This window comes from Ailuropoda melanoleuca, chromosome 11 (assembly GCF_002007445.2).
Source record: "Ailuropoda melanoleuca isolate Jingjing chromosome 11, ASM200744v2, whole genome shotgun sequence".
Taxonomy (NCBI): domain Eukaryota; kingdom Metazoa; phylum Chordata; class Mammalia; order Carnivora; family Ursidae; genus Ailuropoda; species Ailuropoda melanoleuca.
The window spans coordinates 56,878,781-56,888,359 of NC_048228.1; positions in this window are offsets into that span (position 1 = coordinate 56,878,781).

The window sequence follows — 9,579 nt, forward strand, 5'->3', positions numbered from 1 at the left end:
GAAGGCAGGAAGGGAAAGAGGGAAGGAGGGAAGAAGTCGCGAAAAAAATATAGTACAAATGTACGTACACCATCAGAACTGTCCTGAAAAATTGGATACAACTTTTTTTTACATAGAGAAACAGCCTTCCCTATGTACTTTCCTTTGAGACTTCCAGAGAAGAATAAAACTGTCAAACAAATAAGGAGTATAAGACCATCAGATTAGTACTGGGTTGGGTCCTACAGGTAGGATAATAGGATATAATCAATCAACAGTATCTCAAAGACCATCAGTTCCAACCGTTCTTAATGTGTCTTATAACACAGAACCTATGATGAAATCTGATGAAAATGATAAAGCTTCCTTTAGAAAAATGCACACACATAACTATTAATAAATATTATAGTAATTTCTATAAATCCAACTGAAACATATCAGTGGTCCTTGGACCTAGTTGAAACCCTGAAATTACCTATACAGCTATCTATTATCTATCTATCTATCATCTATCTATCTATCTATCATCTATCTATCTATCTATCTATCATCTATCTATCGTCTATCTATCTATCTATCTATCTATCTATCTATCTATCTATCTATCTATCCATCCATCATCTACCTACCTACCTATCCATTAGTCCATCATGTATGTACAAAATGAGATCTAGAGATGTTATGTGCATTGTTCAGACACACAACTATGAGGCAGCATTCAGTTCTGTCACCAGGGCACTTAGCTTCCTGATCATGTTTTGTTTTGTTTTTTCTATACCTCATCCTGGAAAGGAGATTAGAGAGAGAGAAGGGTGAGGTTTTTTGTTGTTTCTTTTTTGCTTTTTTTTTCTTTTTGCATATCTCTGGCATTTTCATAGCTGTTTTTAAATAGTTACCTCCCTTTATTCTATTTCTCTCCTTTATCCTAAAAACTAATCTAGATATGTGTCTATAAAAGATTGCTTCATTCACAGATCTGGTAAAGAAATCTTAAGATGCATTGAATCACTGCTGTAGAATGCCTGTGGTTATTTCCTATTGTTCTTCCCACACCTTTGCTGACTCTCCTAGAGGAAACAGTATCAGCTTCTCCATCTCCAACTATTAACCTCATCATAGTTCTTTTTTTTTTTTTAAAGATTTTATTTATTTATTTGACAGAGATAGAGACAGCCAGCGAGTTAGGGAATACAAGCAGGGGGAGTGGGAGAGGAAGAAGCAGGCTCATAGCAGAGGAGCAGAAGAGCCTGATGTGGGGCTCGATCCCATAACGCCAGGATCACGCCCTGAGCTGAAGGCAGACGTTTAACCGCTGTGCTACCCAGGTGCCCCAACCTCATCATATTTCTAAGTAAGAAAATATCCTAGCTGACCAAACAACATTGTGATGCTAACGCAGGTTAAAGGTATCTTATTCCAGGAAAGAAACAGGTTAAATTGTGCAGCAGCATTTTGGTAATGCTCAGAATGAAACTTCCACTTGTGGCCAGCAAGCTGCCAGCTGTCCTCTGCACAATTAATTGTGCACAAGTACACATATCATGGAAACATATCATGTCCCTACGACAGAATGAATACTAATAAAAAGAATGAAAGTCAATGACTCCTTTAGACCAGGAAATGCATCAGTTTGGGGGGAAGAGTTTCCTGGACAACTGGATCCATCTACTTGAGAGATGAAGCAAAAACCTAGGTGTGGAGTTCCCAGTTCATCAGTTGATGTTGGGAAATCAGTATGGAAGAAATGCAATCTTACTCATAGTCAACGAGCATGCTTTTCATAGTATTGCATGATGATGTCAAACATATCATCTAGAAAGCTTTTCAACATGGGTTTTTTCTGTTGCTGTTCTTGAGTTTGGCCATTCCTTTCTCATTGGTCATTTCAGTGATCCAGGGCATTAATTATCTGATCTTTCTGATGACAGAGAAGCATGCACCTTCTCTGTGAAGACCCAGGAAGACCTTTCCTTGTATCACTTTGGCATAGTATTAGTGGCCATTTTGGATTTTGCCATTTGATTGATGCTATACCTATGCTCAAAGAATTTTTAAAGAAAGGCTCTTTTGGTGGAAGGATCTGTGGCATTAAGAAGTTTGTGTTTTTTCAATTTTTCCGTAATAGACTACCCTACCATCTAACACTCAAGGTGTTTTTCAAGTTGGAGATCAGGATCAAGTTTTTTTCTTTCTAAAGATGACAGGTTTTAGTTAATCAGTAGTTACAGACTACTACTGTACAACCCCAGGAACACACATTTTTAGACTTCCTAAACCATGTGAAAAAGCTCATACAAATGTTATAAAGGCATTTATCTACATAGAAGACCTATTTTTTTAGAAGGCCAGAGTTAAAAGTATCATGAAAGAGGGTATCTGTGAACTATAGATATACTGAAAGTGTAACAAAGAATTTCCAAAATTTGAGTTGAAGTTGATATAGTGTTCTATCACAACAGAACCTATTATTTTTTTCCCCAAAGCTAAACAGTTGTTGCAGAAAATATTTGCCAATTTCCAAAATTTGAATTGAAGTTCATATAGTGTTCTAGCATAACAACCTACTAATCTTTTTCCCAGGAGTTGAACAGCTTGTACATAAAATATTATCCAATAATGTTACCCAAAGAATGAAAATAAATGACTGTTTGATTATTAGAAACAGAATCTCAGTGTTACTGATATTAGCCAATTCACTTCTTTATAACCACTTATATTCTTCTATTTCCCAACATTTAGTTGGATGATAGATGGATCACAAAGCATAAAAGAAGTGAACTCTACATCTAAGAATGAGAAATATATTTTATAATTACTTGTAAAATAATTTGAGCAGGAGTATTTTAAAATATAGAAACTGATAAATTGTTTTAGATTAATAAATTTAGATAATAGTTATTTATCAGCAAGGAAATCACTTAATATTTTATATTTGAATAATAATAGAATATGTCTACAACTTTGAAGATGGTTATAATGAAGTAATTATATTGAAATAAAATAATTTATACGTAAAACATATATTTTGCTTTTAAATAAAAGTTTTCTGGGGAGCCTGGGTGGTAGAGTCATTGAGTTCTACCTTCAGCTCAGGGCGTAATCCTGGCGTTCTGGGCTCGAGTCCCACATCAGGCTTCTCTGCTGAGAGCCTGCTTCTTCCTCTCCCACTCCCCCTGCTTGTGTTCCCTCTCTTGCTGGCTGTCTCTGTCAAATAAATAAATAAAATCTTTAAAAAATAAATTAATAAATAAATAAATAAATAAATAAAGTTTTCTGAAAGAAACAAATAGAATCTAAGGAGGAAAAAAAACCTATTAGCTTGCACACTGGCTCAAAAAACTCCAAGATCTACTTCTTGAAATGAAAAAAAAAAAAAAAGACACATATATTATCTTTTGATCTTCTCAGTTCCATAGTTTAATGAGCACAAGTAAATGATACATGTAAATGAGTTGATCTTAGAGTAAGTGTCTTCAATTTTTATTACCTCAGTTTTCTGGGCAAATAATATCTATTAGCTCTTATAATCTATTAAAGACAGGCCATTCAATCTGGTCTCCTTTTCCATAGGTCTGTGATACATTCATTCTAGTCCATAGAATTCATTGCCAACCTTGAGGTTGACCTCTTCCTTCCATGTAATCACCCTTTGGCAGTGCTCATACTTGGGAAGGTGTAATACTCCACTAAATACCCTTATGTTCTTTCTTCAATGGCAAAATAGTACACCGATTGCCTTAATAAATGCAAGATAAAATTTAAGGCCACTTCTCAAACCTTAGGCTATTAATAAGTATGAGGCTAAGTTATTTCTTTGTTATAATTCTATTAAGTTCATTAATTTATTATAAAATCTGCAATTACAGGGAAATATATACAAACCTTTTAGATCCTATTCTAAAAGTTATCTTTTTCCTATTCCTTTCTTTTATTTTGTAAACTGAAGAAACGTGATCAGTTTGGGAGTCTCTTAACTTTCCCCTTGATGTTATGATGTAATGTCACCTTATTATTGACTTTCCTTATTGACATTTTGCAACATACACTTATTGTCTTTTGACTAATAATAAATCAATCAACAGTGCAGCAATAGAAACTAATATTGTGCCTGCGCACATGGAGAAAGATGTGCTGAAGGTTCTAAGACCCACTGAAATAAAATTCACGTCTAGTAATTTCATTTCTGTAGTACAAATAACTAAGCCTGCCAACCTTCAGAATTAGCTGATAGCTATTCAGCCTTATAAGGAACATTTGCTTAAAAATCCACAAATGTTATATTAATTAGAACCTAAGACATCCATATCTTTAATTACGTATTACAATTAGAATTTAAAAAATTGTGCAGATACAATATATTGTTGAAAAGAGAAACCATATAAATAGAAGAGTTTGGAAATACCACTTTTGAAGTTCATTGAAAGCAATTAGCAATATGGCACTAATCTTAGGGAAAAAAAGAGAGTTGGAGAGAATAAAAAACCTAATATTTTTGTGGGCTTTATTATGAACCAGGAACTATTTTAAGTCCTTTACATTTATTCTCTCATTTAAACTATATACAAGCAGTACCTTCGTTTTACAGAGGGAGAAACTGAGATGTAGAAAAGTTAAGAATTTTCCTAAGTTTACACAGTTAGTTGATGATAGCACAGGAAGTGAACCCAGCCATCTTACCCAGGAGCCTAGGGTACTGCCTCCCCACATGGCAAAGATATTACCTCAGAGAATAAAGATGAGTTATTTTTCATATTGACAGCAGAAGAAAGGGAAAAAACTAAAAACAATCAAAGAAATAGAACCTTTGAAATCAGACAGAAGATAATTTGAACGAATGGCATAGGAAGAAAGACTCCTGAGGGAAAGTGTTGAACCTCTATTTTTGAATATTTATGAATATAAGAAATATACACATACCACATCTCATTCCAAAACCCTCAAAGCTGGTCCTTGTACTTACATCCTCTTTGTATAGCATATTTTCCTCCACTTAAGCCAGTTTATTTTCTCTGTATTACTATTTACTAACATAAAGAGCTGAGAATATTTCTATAAAATTTAACAAATTGTAATTACAATATTAATTTATACAAATATAAAATTAATTTATTAATGAGAAACATTTGAAAGTAAACATTAAAACCATTTTAAAAGCATACATCTAAAATGCTTATTTCAAGTTAGCATACTACTATAATATAGCAATAATAGTTACAGTCATATATTAAAATAAATATAATTTTTCTAGCATTTTTTGTTAGATTTTTATGATTTTTTACTTTTTGAAAAAATCAAATCTCCAAAGAATAAAATTACTTTTTGCTAAATTAAGTTATAATTTTTGATACAGGTAAAGTGATTCAGTAAGTTTTGTGACCCACTTGTTCAGAAACTTTTATTCCTTTTCAAAATTATATTGTTAGATGTCTTTTGTCATATTATCCATGATTCCACAAACTACAAACTGGCCCAGTTTTTCCACTTTTAAAGTGTCCTGGGGGCGGCATTCCAAGACAGCGGAGGAGCAGGAGACATAAAGTTCATCTGGTCCCAGGAATTCAGCTACAGAGCTACCAAACCATTCTGAATACCTATGAACGCAACTGGAGAATGAAGAAAACAATAGCAGAAACTCTGGGAACAGAAAAGCGACCAGAGAAAAGATGGCGGAGGAGTAGGAGACCTGTTCTCAGCTGGTCCCGAGTTGAGCTGGATGTCTACCAGACCATCCTGAACACCCACGGAATCAGCCCGAGACACAGGAAGATACATCTGGATCTCTAAGAATGAACATCTCCAGCGCTGAATACTGAGGTACGAAATGGGGAGCCGTGAATCCATGCACAGATATTGGAAGATAAACAGAAGGGGGAGGGAGCCGATGTGCTCTGGCGCTGGGAAGCAGTAGCCACTTGCACTGGGGAGCAGGCAGGACTCGCGGACCAGCACCCACGAGAGAGCAGACTGAGACCATGAGCCGGGGAACTCGTGCAACCAGACTGAAAACCAGAGCTCCGAGGGCTCACTGAAACCGGACTAAAACCGGGAGCTTGGGAACACGCGGGTGTCCAAACTGAAAACCAGAGCTCCGGAGTGCACACTCAACCTAGACTGAAACCAAGAGCTCGGGAGCACATGCACGGCCAGTCTGAAAACTGGCGCTCCGGAGTGCACCCGAACCGTGCTGAAACAGAGAGCTCGGGAGCACGCGCGGGAACCGGGGGCGGCTGGCGGTGTTACAAGCACAAAGGACAGAGACTTGCTGGCCTTGGAAGTGAGCACTGGGAGAGCGGCTGTGGGGCACACAACCCAAGATGCTGTAGGGTGCACAACCCAAGAGGCTGTAGGGTTTTTAGCAGCACTGACAGAAACAGAGTTAAAGTGGCCAAGAGAGCTCAGCGGAGAGCAGACTGCGATCTTTCTGTTCTGAGACAGAGGCTAGGATATGGCCACTGCTACTCTGACTCTCAGAAGAGCTACAGAAAACCGCCAGGGGAAGCTGCCAGAGAACAAAAGCCCACAAATACCAGTTCACATTGTGCCCATCTCCATCCCCCCTCGCAGGGGACAGGGCAACTCTACCCAAACAGGGTTGCCTGAATATCAGCACGGCAGGCCCCTCCACCAGAAGGCAGGCTGAAAAATCAAGAAGCCCACATCTCTAAGGTCCCTATAAAACAAGTGCACATTGCCTGGGTCCTGGTCAATAATTTGGGCTCTGGGCATCCCTGCAACCACTCCTCATTAGAATGATGAGGAGAAATCCCCCCCCAGCAAAGAAAGGATAATAAATCTGTGGCCTCTACCATAGAACTGATGGATATGGACATAACCAAATTGTCAGAAATGGAGTTCAGAGTAACAATGGTCAAGATGATGTGTAGGCTTGAAAAAAATTATCAATGAAAATATTATCGAGAATATAGAATCTCTAAGGGTGGAAATGAGAGTGAATCTGGCAGAAATAAAAAATGCTATGAATCAAATGCAGTCTAAACTAGATGCTCTGATGGCCTGGGTAAATAAGGCAGAAGAATGAATTAGTGAATTGGAGGATGGGATGGTAGAAGAGAAAGTTAAAACAGAAACTTGCCTCAAAAAAAATCTAATCTCAAGAATGTAGATTACGGGAGATTGCTGACTCAATGAAACGTTCCAATGTCAGAATCATCAGCATCCCCAAGGGGGTGGAGAAAAACAGAGGTCTAGAAGAGATATTTGAACACATTGCAGCTGAGAACTTCCCTAATCTGGCAAAGGAAACAAGCATTCATGNNNNGAGAATATAGAATCTCTAAGGGTGGAAATGAGAGCGAATAAGGCAGAAATTAAAAATACTATGAATCAACTGCAGTCTAAAGTAATGCTCTGATGGCCAGGGTAAATGAGGCGGCAGAACGAATTAGTGAATTGGAGGATGGGATGGTAGAAGAGAAAGTTAAAACAGAAACTTGCCTCAAAAAAAATCTAATCTCAAGAATGTAGATTACGGGAGATTGNAGGGTCACCGAGGCAGAGGAACGCGTTAGCGAATTGGAGGATGGGTTAGTAGAAGAAAAAACGAAAATAGAAGCTGGTCTTAAAAAAATCCACGCCCACGAATGTAGATTACGGGAGATTACTGACTCTATGAAACGATCCAATGTCAGAATCATCAGCATCCCCAAGGGGGTGGAGAAAAACAGAGGTCTAGAAGAGATATTTGAACACATTGCAGCTGAGAACTTCCCTAATCTGGCAAAGGAAACAAGCATTCATGTCCAAGAAACAGAGAGGACCACTCCCAAGGTCAATGAGAACAGACCTACACCACATCACGTCATAGTGCAATTTGCAAAAATTAGATCCAAGGATACAGTATTGAAAGCGGCCAGGGAGAAGAAAATCCTTACGTACAGAGGGGAAAATATCAGAATAATGTCAGNACGTACCAAGGCAAAGGTATCAGGATTACGTCAGACCTGTCTACAGAGACCTGGAATGAGAGAAAGGCTTGGGGGGGCATTTTCAAAGCTCTATCTGAGAAGAACATGCAGCCAAGGATCCTTTATCCAGCAAGGCTGTCACTCAGAATTGATGGAGAGATAAGGACCTTCCAGGATCCGCAGAAACGGAAGGAATTCGTAACTNCAAGGGAAACAAGCATTCGTGTCCAAGAGGCAGAGAGGACCCCATCCAAGCTCAACCAGGACAAACCTACGCCACGGCATGTCATAGTGCAATTCGCAAATATTAGATCCAAGGATACAGTATTGAAAGCGGCCAGGGCAAAGAAATTTCTCACGTACCAAGGCAAAGGTATCAGGATTACGTCAGACCTGTCTACAGAGACCTGGAATGAGAGAAAGGCTTGGGGGGGCATTTTTAAAGCTCTTTCAGAGAAAAACATGCAGCCAAGGATCCTTTATCCAGCAAAGCTGTCATTCAGAATTGATGGAGAAATAAAGACGTTCCAAAATCGCCAATCATTAACCAATTTCGTAACCACGAAACCAGCCCTACAGGAGATATTAAGGGGGGTTCTATAAAAGTAAAAAGGCCCCAAGAGTGATACAGAACAGAACTTAACAATCTGTAGAAACAAAGACTTCACAGGCAACATGACATTATTAAAATCATATCTCTCAATAATCACTTTCAATGTGAATGGCCTAAATGCTCCCGTAAAATGCCACAGGGTTGAAGATTGGATAAAAAGACATGACCCATCCATTTGCTGTCTACAAGAGACTCATTTTGAACCCANCTCCCATAAAACGCCACAGGGTTGCAGATTGGATAAAAAGACATGACCCATCCATTTGCTGTCTACAAGAGACTCATTTTGAACCTAAAGATACATCCAGACTGAAAGTGAAGGGATGGAAAACCATTTTTCATGCCAATGGACCTCAAAAGAAAGCTGGGATAGTAATTCTCATATCAGACAGACGAGATTTTAAACTAAAGATTATAGTTAGAGATACAGAAGGAAACTATATTATTCTTTTTTTTTTTAAAGATTTTATTTATTTATTTGACAGAGATAGAGACAGCCAGCGAGAGAGGGAACACAAGCAGGGGGAGTGGGAGAGGAAGAAGCAGGCTCATAGCAGAGGAGCCTGATGTGGGGCTTGATCCCATAATGCCGGGATCACGCCCTGAGCTGAAGGCAGAGGCTTAACTGCTGTGCCACCCAGGTGCCCCAGAAACTATATTATTCTTAAAGGATGTATCCAACAAGTGGATATGACAATTATAAATATATATGCCCCCAACAGGGGAGCAGCAAGATACACAAGCCAACTCTTAACCAGAATAAAGAGACATATAGATAAAAATACATTAATACTAGGGGACCTCAACACTCCACTATCAGCAATAGACAGATCATCTAAGCAGAAAATCAACAAAGAAACAAGAGCTTTGAATGACATACTAGATCAGATGGACCTCATAGATACATATATAGAGCACTACACCCCAGAACAACAGAATACTCATTCTTTTTGAATGCACATGGAACTTTCTCCAGAATAGACCATATACTGGGTTACAAAACAGGTCTTAACCGATACCAAAACACTGAGATTATTCCCTGCATATTCTCAGACCACAATG